Source organism: Bubalus bubalis, chromosome 10 (genome assembly GCF_019923935.1).
Source record: "Bubalus bubalis isolate 160015118507 breed Murrah chromosome 10, NDDB_SH_1, whole genome shotgun sequence".
NCBI lineage: Eukaryota > Metazoa > Chordata > Mammalia > Artiodactyla > Bovidae > Bubalus > Bubalus bubalis.
In genome coordinates this window covers 81,778,232-81,793,776 of record NC_059166.1, presented here as the reverse complement: position 1 = coordinate 81,793,776, position 15,545 = coordinate 81,778,232, and positions in this window count along the sequence as shown.

Genomic DNA, 15,545 nt, shown 5'->3' with positions numbered 1-15,545 from the left:
ATTCTCCAGGCAAGACTGGAGTGGGCCGCCATTTCCTTCTCCAGTGCATGAAAGTGAAAAGTGAAAGTGAAGTCGCTCAGTCATGTCCCGCTCTTAGCGACCCCATGGACTGCAACCAGGCTCCTCCGTCCGTGGGAGTTTCCAGGCAAGAGTACTGGAGTGGGTTGCCATTGCCTTCTCCGAATCGCAGGCATAGTGGGCTTTTATCTGCATAATCCCATTATGTGCAGGGTGCTGCACTTTGCCTTCCTGATGACTTACATTTGCCAGAAACACTACACTTAGGACGCAGATCATATTAGCAGTTACATTTCCAAAATCTGATGGCAGCCTCAAGCGAAAAAGATCTTACTAACTACCCTCCAAATACTCATCTGAAAAATGTGTGGGTGTGTCTAAGTGTGTCTGTGTGTACATGTCACTGTGTGTTCATGTACTTAGCCAGGACACTGGAGAAAACCAGTTTCTTAACATTCTTTCCTAGGTGGAAGCAGTTTCAAAACCTTTCTGTCTTTTTGAAAGTCAGCTACTGCACAGATAGAAAGCTCATGTACTTAGAGAAAATGGAATTATAAACAGCCTTAGGACATGGCACTTTCTCTTCTACCTTTCAAAAATCAATTTGGGTCTCTAACTTTCCATTTTGGTACAACATTCTAGGACAAGGAAAGAAAGCATAAGAAAAGTTTTCGATTTCATAAATGTGATAAGGAGTATATCAAAATGCCTTCAACAGTTCTCAGTGTGGGCGCAGGAAGACTTTGAACTCACACATGCTCTAGTGCTCTGAAGGGTTCAGTGGGAGAGGATATTATCATAGATTTCAAAAACCATTCATCTCATGAAGGACAAACCTAAATATATTTACTATTAAGAGAATTTACTTTTTTTTCACCATGCAGGTGAAAGTTCATAGAGCCATATTTTAACTGTTATTGTCCAAGACCAATGAGAAACAACATTTTCCCTTGTGCCCAGTTTGGGACCAGCAGGATTTTGAGGAGTTTCAAGATCTTCCTGTTTGAATTTTGCATAGCACTGGTAGAACCCTGATTCTTTGATGATCAAAATTTCCTTTTGGATTATGGCTAATATAACCAGATGTTCTCTTTTCCTGGGAGAGTCATGGTTTGTCTCTGGTATCTTGATATCTCATTTGATTTAGTATTAGTCTGGAATGCATTAAAAGCTTTTAATTGGTGCATTACTATTGTTGATAACAATAAACATTGCATTAAAAACTGCATTAAAACAAGCCAAGCTGGAGTTTAATATTCCTTGATTTGGTACATCCAGCTTCTGATATCATCTCATCTAACCGCATATAAAACATACATGTAGTGATCATAGTTCACAATTAACATGGGGTAAATCTGAAGGATGACCAGTATTTCATCTCTCCTTGGCTGACCTTTTCTCTAGCAGGATGTAATGAATACTCTCTGTATCAGCTATCTATTACTACATATTAAACCACTCCAAATTTTGTGGCTTAAAAGAATAATGATTTTTTTTTTTTTTTTTTTTACAATTCTGTGGATTCACAGGATACCTCTTCTGCTAATCTCATCTGGATTTATCCATGTGGCTGCATTTAGTTGGTGACTGGACTATGCAAGAGGGTCCAAACAGCTTCACCCATATGTATGGGGCTTTGATGCTGGCTATCAGCTGGCATCCTTTGTACTCCTCCATGTGGCCTCTGCATTCAGATGGGTATATCTTTCCTTTTCTCCTTTGCCTTTCACTTCTCTTCTTTTCTCAGATATTTGTAAGGTCTCTTCAGACAACCATTTTGCCTTTTTGCATTTCTTTTTCTTAGGGATGGTCTTGACCCCTGCCTCCTGTACAATGTCACAAACCTCCATCCATAGTTCTTCAGGCACTCTGTCTATCAGATCTAATCTCTTGAATCTATTTGTCACTTCCACTGTATAATTAAAAGGGATTTGATTTAGGTCATACCTGAATGGTCTAGTGGTTTTCCCTACTTTCTTCAATTTAAGTCTGCATTTGGCAATAAGGAGTTCATGATCTGAGCCACAGTCAGCTCCCAGTCTTGATTTTGCTGACTGTATACAGCTTCTCCATCTCCGACTGCAAAGGATATAATCAATCTGATTTCGGTATTGACCATCTGGTGATGTCCATGTGTAGAGTTTTCTCCTGTGTTGTTGGAAGAGGGTGTTCGCTATGACCAGTGTGCTCTTGGCAAAACTCTGTTAGCTTTTGCCCTATTTCATTTTGTACTCCAAGGCCAAATTTGCCTGTTACTCCAGGTATCTCTTGACTTCCTACTTTTGCATTCCAGTCCCCTATGATGAAAGGTACTTTTTTTTTGGTGTTAGTTCTAGAAGTTCTTACAGGTCATCTTCATAGAACCATTCAAATTCAGCTTCTCAGTATTAGTGTTGGAGCATAGATTTGACTTACTGTGATACTGAATGGTTTGCCTTTGAAACGGACAGAGATCATTCTGTCATTTTTGAGACTGCATCCAAGTACTGCGTTTCAGACTCTTTTGTTGACTAAGAGGGCTACTCTACTTCTTCTAAGGGAATCCTGCCCACAGTAGTAGATATAATGGTCATCTGAATTAAATTCACCCATTCTGGTCCATTTCAGTTCACTGATACCTAAAATGTTGATGCTCACCCTTGCCATCTCCTGTTTGACCACTTTCAATTTACCTTGAGTCATGGACCTAATATTCCAGGTTCCTCTGCAATATTGTCTTTAGAGCATCAGACTTTACTTCCATCACCAGTCACATCCACAACTGGGCATTGTTTTCACTTTGGCTTCATCTCTTCATTGTTTCTAGAGTTATTTCTCCAGTAGCATATTGGGTACCTACTGACCTGGAGAGTTCATCTTTCAGAATCCTAACCTTTTGCCTTTTCATACTGTCCATGGGGTTCTCAAGGCAAGAATACTAAAGTGGTTTGGCATTCCCTTCTCCATGTTTTGTCAGAACTCTCCACCATGACCCATCCATCTTGGGTGGCCCAACATGGCATGGTTCATAGTTTCATTGAGTTAGACGAGGCTGTGGTCCATGTCATCAGTTTGGTTAGTTTTCTGTGATTGTGGTTTTCATTCTGCCTGCCCTCTGATGGAAAAGGATAAGAGGCTTATGGAAGCTTCATGGTGGGAGAGACTGATTGGGGCTGGGGACTGGGTTCTGATGGGTGGGGCCAAGCTCAGTAAATCTTTAATCCAATTTTCTATTGATGGGTGGACCTGTGTTCCCTGCCTGTTGTTTGGCTTGAGGCCAAACTGTCAATCCATGCCTCTACCAGAGACTCCTGGACACTCACAGGCAAGTCTGGCTCAGTCTCTTGTGGAGTCACTGCTCCTTTCTCCTGGGTCCTGGTGCACACAAGATTTTTTTGTGCCTTCCAAGAGTCTGTTTCTGCAGTCCTGTGGAAGTTCTGTAATCAAATCCTACTGGCTTCCCAGGTTAAATTCCCTGGGGGTTCTCAGTCCCTTTACCAGATCCCCAGGTTGGGAAATCTGTTGTGGTTCCTAGAACTTTCAGTTCTAGAAAATTCAGTGTGAGAATTTCTTTGGTATACTTGTCTGCAGTTTGTGGGTTGTCTGCTCGGCAGCTCTATGGTGAGTAATGCTGCGTGACCCAGGTCTGCTGCAGCCAGAGCCCCTGCCTATGTGGTAGGCTACTGCTGACCTGTGCCTCTGCAGAAGACAGTTAAACACTCAAAGGCAGGTCTGGCTCAATCTCTATTGGGGCTACAGAGTTCCAAAGAATAGCAAGGAGAGATAAGAAAGCCCTCCTCAGTGATCAATGCAAAGAAATAGAGGAAAACAACAGAATGGGAAAGACTAGAGATCTCTTCAAGAAAATTAGATACCAAGGGAACATTTCATGCAAAGATGGGCACAATAAAGGACAGAAATGGTATGGACCTAAGAGAAGCAGAAGATATTAAGAAGAGGTGGCAAAAATACACAGAAGAACTGTACAAAAAAGATCTTAATGACCCAGATAACCACGATGGTGTGATCATTCACCTAGAGCCAAACATCCTGGAGCATGAAATCAAGTGGGCCTCAGGAAGCATCACTACAAATAAAGCTAGTGGAGGTGAAGGAATTCCAGCTGAGCTATTTTAAATCCTGAAAGATGATGCTGTTAATGTGTTGCACTCAATATGCAAGCAAATTTGGAAAACTCAGCAGTGGCCACAGGACTGGAAAAGGTCAGTTTTCATTCCAATCCCAAAGAAAGGTAATGCCAAAGAATATTCAAACTATCATACAATTGTACTCATTTCACAGGCCAGCAAAGTAGAGCTCAAAATCCTTCAAGGATGGCTTCAACAGTACATGAACTGAGAACTTCCAGATGTTCAAGCTGGATTTAGAAAAGGCAGAGGAACCAGACATCAAATTTCCAACATCCATTGGATTATAGAAAAAGCAAGGGAATTCCAGAAAAAAATATCTACTTCTGTTTTATTGACTACACTAAAGCCTTTGACTATATAGATCACAATAAACTGTAGAAAATTCTTAAAGAGATGGGAATACTGGACCAGTTTATCTGTCTCCTGAGACTACTGTATGCAGGTCAAGAAGCCACCATTAGAACCAGACATGGAACAATGGACTGGTTCAAAATTGGAAAAGGAGTATGTCAAGGCTATGTATTGTCATTATGCTTATTTAACTTCTATGCAGAGTACATCATGAGAAATGCCAGGGTGGATTACTCATAAGCTGGAATCAAGATTGCTGGGAGGTATATCAACAACCTCAGATATGTAGATGATGCCACTCTAATGGCAGAAAGTGAAGAGAAATTAAAGAGCCTCTTGATGAGGGCGAAAGAGAAGAGTCAAAAAACTGGCTTAAAACTCAGCATTCAAACAACTAAGGTCTTGGCATCTGGTCCCACTGCTTCATGGCAAACAGACTGGGAAAAAGTGGAAACAGTGACAGATTTTATTTTCTTGGGCTCAAAAATCACTGTGGACATTAACTGCCGCCATGAAATTAAAAGATGCTTGCTCCTTGGATGACAAGCTATGAGAAACTTAGACACTATATTAAAAAGCAGAGACATCAGTTTGCCACAAAGGTCCATATAGTCAAAGCTATTGTTTTTCCAGGAGTCATGTAGAGATGTGAGAGTTGGACCATGAAGAAGGCTAAGCACTGAACAACTGATGCTTTTAAACTGTGGTGCTGGAGAAGACTCTTGAGAGTTCCTTGGACTGCAAGGAGATCAAAGCAGTCAATCCTAAAGGAAATCAACCCTGACAATTCATTGAAGGGACTGATGCTGAAGCTCAAATACTTTGGCTACCTGATGTGAAGAGCTGACTCATTCAAAAAGACCCTGATACAGGGAAAGAGTGATGGCAGGAGGAGAAGAAGGTGACAGAGGATGAGATTGTTGGATGGCATCACCGACTCAAAAGCATGAGTCTGTGCAAACTCTGGGAGGTAGTGAACGACAGGGATGCTTGGTATGCTGGAGTTCATGGGGTCCCAAAGAGTCGGACACCACTTAGTGACTGAACAACAACAATAACAAAGAAATAACCATTGTTTGTGCTTCTATGTTTTGTTTTTGTTTTCAAACTTTCTGGAATAAAAGTTTTATGTTTTGAAATTATGTTTTTGGAGCATAGGCATCAATGTAACTCCATTGAAGAGCTGGCAGACTGCCAGTATGGATCATTAGTATTTATATTTGATTCATATAGCAGTTTCCAAAGAGCCCACAGTGCTTTAACATATGTTAGATTATTTATCCTCATCATTCCTAGTGAAGTAGATTTTAAAGTTCTTCGTGTCTATTTTATTGAGACCCGGTCCCATCACTTCATGGGAAATAGATGGGAAAAGAGTGGAAACAGTGTCAGACTTTATTTTTCTGGGCTCCAAAATCACTGCAGATGGTGACTGCAGCCATGAAATTAAAAGATGCTTACTCCTTGGAAGGAAAGTTATGACCAACCTAGATAGTATATTCAACAGCAGAGACATTACTTTGCCAACAAAGGTCCGTCTAGTCAAGGCTATGGTTTTTCCTGTGGTCATGTATGGATGTGAGAGTTGGATGGTGAAGAAGGCTGAATGCCAAAGAATTGATGCTTTTGAACTGTGGTGTTGGAGAAGACTCTTGAGAGTCCCTTGGACTGCAAGGAAATCCAACCAGTCCATTCTGAAGGAGATCATGCTAAAGCTGAAACTCCAGTACTTTGGCCACCTCATGCGAAGAGTTGACTCATTGGCAAAGACTCTGATGCTGGGAGGGATTGGGGGCAGGAGGAGAAGGGGACAACACAGGATGAGATGGCTGGATGGCATCACTGACTCGATGGACGTGAGTCTGAGTGAACTCCGGGAGTTGGTGATGGACAGGGAGGCCTGGCGTGCTGCGATTCATGGGATCGCAAAGAGTCAGACATGACTGAGCGACTGAACTGAACTGAAGTCTTATGCTTCTTGTACTTCTCCAGAAAAGTATGTCTAGTTATTAAAATACCTTTTACACATTTTGATTAATCATCCTGAGAAAACAATTAATTTCTATGCCAAGATTATCTATGTAGTTTATGCTATAAAATGGCAGATATACCTACAACCTTCTCTCAAATATCTCTGACTAATAGCCTACCTCAGTAATATTGCTAAAGAAAACATTTTTGACACCTGGGACAGTCTATCCTCTAAGTGCCTTACTTAATTTTGTTCAAGGAATTCATTAATTACCTGAAGAAATATTTATTAAGGTCTTCCATTATATAAGAATTGGTCTTTGTACTGCAAAATAAAGCATGAGCCTGAAACTGAATTTAATCTAGCAGTGTTTATAATCTCATGGGAGAGACTCTACTTTGATGTCTATAGTACTGGTTGGAAATGGAAAAGGGACAAGAAGGATAGATAAAACCATGGAAGTTTAGATGATCAAGTCCTTATTCCAGCTTCAGACTTTAATCAGAAGTCAAACTCGAAACTTCTTTCCTCCCCAACCTATCCCTGCACCTACCTCTGAATCAGGAGAATTTGGGGGCGACACGTAATAGAAGATACGATTGAAAATGTTCTAACAGTAAGAGGATCCCCCAGTTCATATAACAAGAAGTCCTGGGGTAAGAAGGCTCCATAAACATTAATTCATTGGCCCAGTAGTATCACCTGCATCTCACTATCTTATCACTGCATCTTTCTCAGCACATCTTTAGACACACCCTTCTGATCCTAGATGACAGAAGCAGCTTCAGGCACTGTTTCTTTTCATACCTATGTCTGAAGGCAGGAACAGAGATTCTATCTCTCTCTTGTGTTTTTTTTTTTTTTTAAGAACTAATAACTTCCCTGGTGGCTCAGACAGTAAAGTGCATGCCTACAATGCAGGAGACCTGGGTTGGATCCCTGAGTCAGGAAGATCCTCTGGAGAAGGAAATGGCAACCCACTCCAGTACTCTTGCCTGGAAAATCCCACGGACGGAGGAGCGTGGTAGGCTACAGTCCATGGGGTTGCAAAGAATCAGACATGACTGAGCAACTTCTCTTTCACTTTCCTGATCTGATCTCATCTGATAAAGACTGTCCCATATTGCAGGCAGATTCTTTACCAGCTGAGTCACAAGGGAAGACCAAGAATACTGGAGGGCATAGCCTATCCATTCTTCAGGGGATCTTCCTGACCCAGGAATTGAACTGGGGTCTCCTGTATTGCAGGCAGATTCTTTACCAACTGAGCTAATCTAGATTCCTTTTCCCTAAGAATATTGTTATGCAGCAGAAGGTGAATAACTAAACAATTTTAGGTCTCTCCTAGCCAGAAAGAAGTGGGTGAAGGAAAGTTCGGGGTAGGTCACCAAAAAATGTGTCTTACACTATCTGTAAACTTGCTCTTTCTCCTAACTTCCCTATTTTGTTTCTTGGTGCCACCAATCTCCCTCTTACTTAATGGATTCAAAACCTTAAACTGATTTTTTGATAAGACTCTTTTCTATTGTCCTTGTATCTTGAGAGTTCCTTGGACAGCAAGGAGTTCCAACCAGTCAATCCTAAAGGAAATCAACCCTGAATATTCATTGGAAGGACTGATGCTGAAGCTGAAGCTCCAATACTTTGGTCACCTAATGCAAAGAGCCAACTCATTGGAAAAGCCTGGATGCTGGGAAAGACTGAAGGCAAAAGGAGAAGGGGGCACCAAAGGATGAGATGGTTAGAGAGCGTCACTGACTCAAGAATTTGAGCAAACTCTGGGAGACAGGGGAGGACAGAGGACCTGGTGTGTTACGGGGTCTAAAAGAATCAGACACGACTCAGTGACTGAACAACAACAACATATCTTATTACCAAGCATCATAAAGATTAATGCCTATGTCTTAAAAATATTTGTGTGAAGGTCCAGTTCTGAATTTCAAGTACCTGGAATGCTGTAAAAATCTCTCAACTAGGGAGAAGCAGATGAATACATCATTATCCAAACTAGGATGTCTTTGAGATTGAAATACTATGTTATTAATGATTACATATATAAAAAAGTAGGTGTCAACTACAGTCAACCCAACACATATTCATCCAGTCCCAACTCAATGTTTTTGAGAACCATTTTTTTTTTTAACATTACCCATCTTGGATTAGCATATTGTTTTATATGTACCAGTTTCTCCAGTTCAAGTTTACCCTGCCACAATATTACTCTTTCTGGAGCCCAGCCATGAGCATGCCTGTGCAAAAACTTTCAACAGCTTCCCTGTACACATGGCATTAAACACAAACTGCCTACCGCAGGATTTATGGATTTCCCATAACACGGTCTCAAATTAAACTTTACTGGCTTGTCTCTCATTATTTCCCAAACTATAAATAGTCAGCTATATACTACCCTTCAACCAAAACAAGGTACCTAGAGTTCGATTATGCCCATGCTCTCCCAGCCTCCGTATGCTTGCTAATGTGGCTTTTTCCATTGGTAATGCCTTTCCCTTCCATGCCAGCATCCTACTCATCATTTCACACTCTAGCAAATGTATCTCCTCTTTAATAAATCAGGTGTGATTTTGTGTTCTTCTATTTGGACATCTCTTATGGTTATGGTTATGGCGATCATGTTTTCTGAACCAAGCTCAGACTTGTGACCTGTCATGGATTCTGACAATGGGATGGACCCCAAACTGATTGTATTGGATCTTTTACTACAGTTGAATTTGTTGATTTTCTTACTATATCACAGGCTTTGCAGTGGGAGAAAATGGGTCTTATGTTGGACTGGCACATTGTTTTACATGTACCAGCTTCTCCATAAATATGTTTATATAAATTTCCCTATAAATTAACTAGGACCACATAGCTATCTCATCTCTCTAATTGACCTGAAAATCTATTATAATATGAAAATAATAACAGTTTTATCTGTTGGAGCAATGAGAACTGAGTAGATAAGAGACAGGAGACAAGAGCAGGCCAGACTTTTTCTGTATACTTTTTTATCCTTTGATGTTTGAATTATTTACATGATTTCCCATTAAAAATTAATTTAAAAGCTTAAAATTATAATTGGCAAATATGCCTTCTTAATAAAGGGTTTACATTTAATTTTTCTTCTTAAATACATTTTAGTAAGTAGTCCAGTATTCATGGGAATTTTGCACATAGAATTGATCAGAGTTGGCATTCTTATCAGCAGACATAGTGGAAAAGAGAAACTGATTACTCTATTAAATAGTCAGTTATAGATGATCAAGATAGAAAGATACACTAGAAAATATAAAATCAAAGACTTCAAATATGGAGATTTTCTTGCAAAAGTTCCTAAGGGAACTTAGGATGGAGCCACTGAATCATCAGACAGCCGCCAGCCCCAACAGCGCAGCTTGAGGAAACTCAGGATGAGAAAACAGGATACTGGCCCCTACAGCTGAGGTGCACATCAAAGAAATGATTTCAGTGAACCCAGACTCTTGCCTTTCATTTTTCCATTTACAGAAAAATGCTAAATTCCTTGGCTTGAGATATCTGGTTTTCTTTTATGAACAGTAAACTTCTGTTCCAACTGTCTGGCATTGCTGCAAAAGCTTGCATTCCCTCCTTCCTCTTCGGAACAGTTTCCTCAGCTATCCTGGGCTTAAGTCCTCAGGTTGGTCCACCTAATAAAACACAGCTCTCATCTTTCAGGTTGTGCATTTTTTTCCGTTGACGGGGGTGGTGTCAAAAGACACCAAGAGCTTCCATTTCATCTGATCTCCTTCCACATTATGCTCATGAGATCTAATGACTCTTGTAGATCTACTTCATTTACTTTAACCACATTAAGGTTTCCCATTAATGAATAAACCACAATCTGTCCATAACCCTACTGATGGACCACAAGCTTGTTTCTTCTGCCTCCTGTTGTAACAACGTTACAGTGAACCACTCTATATACGTCCCCTTGGGCACAAGTGAATCCGCCCCTGTGATGGAAGGGCAAGTACGTGGGTCACAGTGAAATCGAGTGCAAGTGTCGATATTCACTATCACTTCTTTTCAGGTCTTTCAGGGACCTACAGAAATAAATATGTTCACTTATACTGGGTGGTCCTGGGAAGGTAGGAAGGCTCTTCTTTCCCACCGTATCTTGAGAGGTTATAGACTCAAATATGTCAAATGCACGCCCCACCGCCTTCTACTGACCTTGCAAGAGTCAGGGTTGTTCCCATGCAGTCTGCCATCTGCCCACATCTGGCTTCACTGCCCAATCTTAACACCCCAGAGATGGCTTTCACACCTTTTTTGAAAAAGAAAAGAAATGATGTGAGTAAACCCCAGAGTTTTTGGTGCTCTAGCCGGTTAAATGAAGTGTAGTCGAGCAAGGGACAGATCAAATATATTGGAAATGTGCCACTGTCCTCCTTTGTGACCACGGAAAAGTCACTTTGCCTTTCTGTGGCTCCATTTCCTCATTCATGAAATTAAAGCACTCTTATTCCTTTTCTTACCAATTAAAAAAATAAAATACCTAAACATGTTAACTAAAAACACTCGGTATTTTTAACCCGTATTTAGAATTGAGAGAATGGTCACTGTTTACATACTGACTTCAACCATCTAAGGTTGTTTTGGCCAACACGAAAGTCTCAGGTAACTGTGATTTTGTATGCAAATAAACTCATTGCTGTCACTAACTTGAGCAGTCTTGCAAAGACTTTCTATTTTATTCACTTATGTTAATTTTCAAATCTTTCTTAGGAAATAGCTTTTGTCATATTTATATATATATTCACATTCCTAGTAAGGACGAAAGTTGTGATAATTTTATATACAGGACAAAGAATTTTATGGACTAAGATTTCCTAACCTGCGAATGCTTATTTTAAACAAGAAAAGCAAATCATTACACATTTTTGATTTTTAAAAAAATCACTGAGAGGGTTTCTTTGAATTTCATTAGATTTTTAAAGTCACTGTTGATCATGGCATACAATATTTCTAGCCACAGTTCTCAGAAGATTCAACATCCATGAATGTCTTAAAGGTAAAATTGGTTATTTAAAGCTATTTTTTCAAGGTCCAAATAAAACTTCCAATACGTTGAGACCAACTTCCTTTCTCTAGAAACTGAGTAACTGCCAGCCTCCAGGAGGTAACCCCTACATCATTTTGGTTGCCAACACTTCACACAAATTAGCTTATCAGATCATAGTTGACATCAGGGTCCTGCTAGAAATGGGACTATGAAAAGAGGTCCATAACCCCAGAAATTGTTTGAGTACAGCAATTCAGATTGGAGTGTTGCCAGAAGATATTCAGCAGGTGGAGGGCAGCATGTTGGAAGCTGAGCCCATGAGGAGGGGGATGGAGACTTTAAGGAAAAGAGATGATGTTAAAGACAAACTTCACCTGCTTTTGAATGTTGCAGCTTCTGAGAACAGAAGACTGGAGCCTTACAGGGTATCTTACAGCCCAAGCTCTGGATAATCTAAGCAAGTTATAGACCTTCTTTAAAAACCACTAATAAAATCTGGGAGCATAACTCAGTCATACTAACTATTTGCTTTCAAAACTGTGGGTTACTGTGTGTTTGTATGTGTATTAATCGCTCAGTCACATCTGACTCTTTGTGACCCCACGAACTGTAGCCTACCAGGCTCCTCTGTCCATGGAATTCTCAAGGCAAGAATATTGGAGTGGGTAACCATTCCCTCCTCCAAGGGATCTTCCCAACCCAGGGATTGAAACCAGGTCTCCTGCATTGCAGACAGAGTCTTTACCATCTGAGCCACCAGGGAAGCCTGTGAGTTCCTAGAAGAATAATCTGAACAAGAGGTTGAGAGATAATAAGGATCCTGAAGAAGAGACAATGATAACCTATACTTTATCTTTTTAAATTGCAAATACCATTTCTATTTGAAGCATAACTTTTTATAACATTGGAAAATAAATCATAACTTTGGGGGCTATGTTCACAGGGTCATATAATAGGTCTTTGTTTAATGTGACTTGGGAATTGAGAAGCTAAAATTTAACTCTTTGAGGGTGTGAAGGAAGATATTTCCCCCTCCCTCGCATCTAATTCATGGAGATTCTGTGGGTCTAGAGTTTTTAAAAAAGCAAATAAATTTAAGTCATATTCTGATCTATTAGTGCCATACCTAGGAAGAGGTCTTAAATTCTACTCAGCACCTTTCTCTGCATTTATTAAACACAGACGTGCCCTAAAATATTAATAACATTTCTGTGTTGCAAGTCCAAGACAAGACTGCAAATTAGTGCCCTTTGTTCTTATACCCTGTTAACACCTAAATACTGCACAGACCTATTGATATACAGGACCGTGGGCTACTCTCCCAAGACTATAGCACTGAGAGTAATCAGTTTTTCTACTGCTCAGTTGAATTCCAGTTCACAACAGAGTACATCTTTGACTCTCAAGGATTTAACAGTCTTAGCTTCAAGCATTACCAGTAACCCTGAAGGTCCTTGAAAATATAACAATTTATCATTTCACTAAGATTAGAATAATTTTAAAATTGAAGGATAGCTGATTTACAGTGTTGTGTTAATCTCTGCTATGCAGCAAAGTGATTCGGTTATACACACATATACAATTTTCTTAGTCTTTTCCATTATGATTTATCACAGAATACTGACTAGAGTTCTCTGTGCTATACAGAAGGACCTTGCTGCTTATTCATTCTATATATAAAAGCTTATATCTGCTAACCCCACCTTCCCAGCCCATCCCCTCTCCAGCCCCCTCGCCTGTGACAACCACAAGTTTGTTTTCTATGTCTGTGAGGGTATTTCTATTTTGCAAATAGGTTCATTTATATTATACTTTAGATTCCACATATAAGTGATATCACTAAGATTATAATGTGAAAGCACATGCTTTGTGGCTGATACTGGGTGAGCTCAAAACTGCCCAAAGACTGTGGTTTCACACTCATTGTCACACTTTCAGAACACATCTACATTTACTGGGAACTATTTGGTGTCGGGTACATATGAGCTTAAACCATGGCACATGATTGGGACCAGAGTGACCCGAAGTCATGCTCCCCTCTTTCAGGTCCTCTCCTTTCCGCTTTGCCACCTCTCTCGCTGCCTCTAAGCATAGCAGGAAGGCATCTATTAAGGGAAATGTGACAAACCAGTTAGTGATTTTGCTTTACCTCCTAAGGGACATTTGCACCTGAGCAAGGACAAGTAAAAAGAGCAATGTTTACCCGAAGAAAACAATTCCTAGTGGATTAGAATTTCACACCAGGTTCAACAAAGTTATGGGAATTATTTCACTGGCAAATGGTAATACGGATGGTGAAAAAGTTTCTTGTGGCCATGACAGCCTTACAAAGTGTTTGAAATTTGTTCTATTAAATAAGTATTTCTTGCTAAAAATGAGTATGTCTTTTAGGTCAGTGATTTTGATATGTTTGATGTACAAACATGATTGTACATCACACTCTTCTGGGGATTTCTTAAAAAATATGTAGATTCTGTGTTCCATTTTGGACCCAGAAATCTATTTTCTTCATAAGATTTTCCAAAGGTTTGTAAGAACCATCTTGTGGCTTTGTTGAAACCTCTCTGTTATATGTCCGTCTTATATTTTATTTATTTCTGTTCTCATATTCACTTTTTCCTTCATTCTACTTTCTTTGGTTTTATTTTGCTATTTCTATTTTTATTTTGCAACCATTGGGATGGTTGTTTGGTTAATTCATTTTTACCCATTCCTTTTTTATTTTATTTTTAATTTTTTAATTTTTTTTTTACATATTCAACAAAGGGTTTATTTACTCAGAATGCATCAGTCAGTCAGTCAGTTCAGTTGCTCAGTCATGTCCCACTCTTTGTGACCCCATGGGATGCAGGACGTCAGACCTCCCTGTCCATCACCAACTCCACGAGTTTACTCAGATTCATGTCCATTACTTGGTGAAACTATCCAACCATCTCATCCTCTGTTGTCCCTTTCTCCTACCACCTCCAATCTTTTCCAGCCTCAGGGTCTTTTCAAATGAGTCAGCTCTTTGCCTTTTTTAAATACTATTGTTTGTAAACTATACATTTCCCTCTAAGTTTGACCTTTGATATACTCTGCAAGTATTAAAATGTAGTGTTTTCAAGATTATCCAGTTAAAAATGTTTTCTAATGCCCATATTTTTTTTCTATTCAATTTATAAACATGTATTTCTTCATAATCAAACATGTAGAAACAATATTCCTTTCCTTTACATTTTTACTGCAAGCAATAGCATTGTGGTCTAAGAAAACATGCTATATGAATTCAGTCTTTTGAAATTTGTTGAAATTTGCTTTCTAATGTTCAAAGTCCTGTTTTTAATTTAATTTTGGTATACATTTTAAAAAATTCTTGGGACTTTCCTGGTCATCCAGTGGCTGACTCCGAGCTCCCAATGCAGGGCAGGGACCAGTCCCTAGTCAGAGAACTAGATCCCACTTGTTGCAACTGAGTCCACGCACTGCAATTAAAGATCCTGCAGGCTGCAACTAAGACCCTGTGCAGTCAAGTAAAAAATTAACTAATTAATTAAAAAATAATTCTTGGAATTCTCTGGTGGTCCAGTGGTTAAGAATCTGCCTACTGATGCAGGAGACAAGGGTTCAATCCCTGGTCGGGAGGATTCCACATGCTGCAGAGCATCTAGGCTTGTGTGTCACAACTGCTGAGCCCAGGCTCTCCAGCCCAAGAGCCATAAACACTGAGAACTGAGAGCCCGTTCTCCACAAGAGAAGCCCTCGCTCACCGCGCTTAGAGAAAGCTGTCACACAACAACAAAGACCCAGCACAACCAAAAATATATAAATTAACCAATTAAAAAAAAGAAATACAGACTTTAAAAGAGTTCAACATATTAAAAAATAATTTTTGTCTACTAATTTTAACATCTGACATTTCTAGTTTGTTTCTATTATTTGCTAGTTTCACTCATATTGCTTTACTTTCTTGTGTGCTTTGTTATTTTTTACTGTGAACTACACTTTTTTTTTTTTTTCTGGAAAATCATCTGTTGAAAGTTTTTAAAGCCTACAATAAAATGGTTTT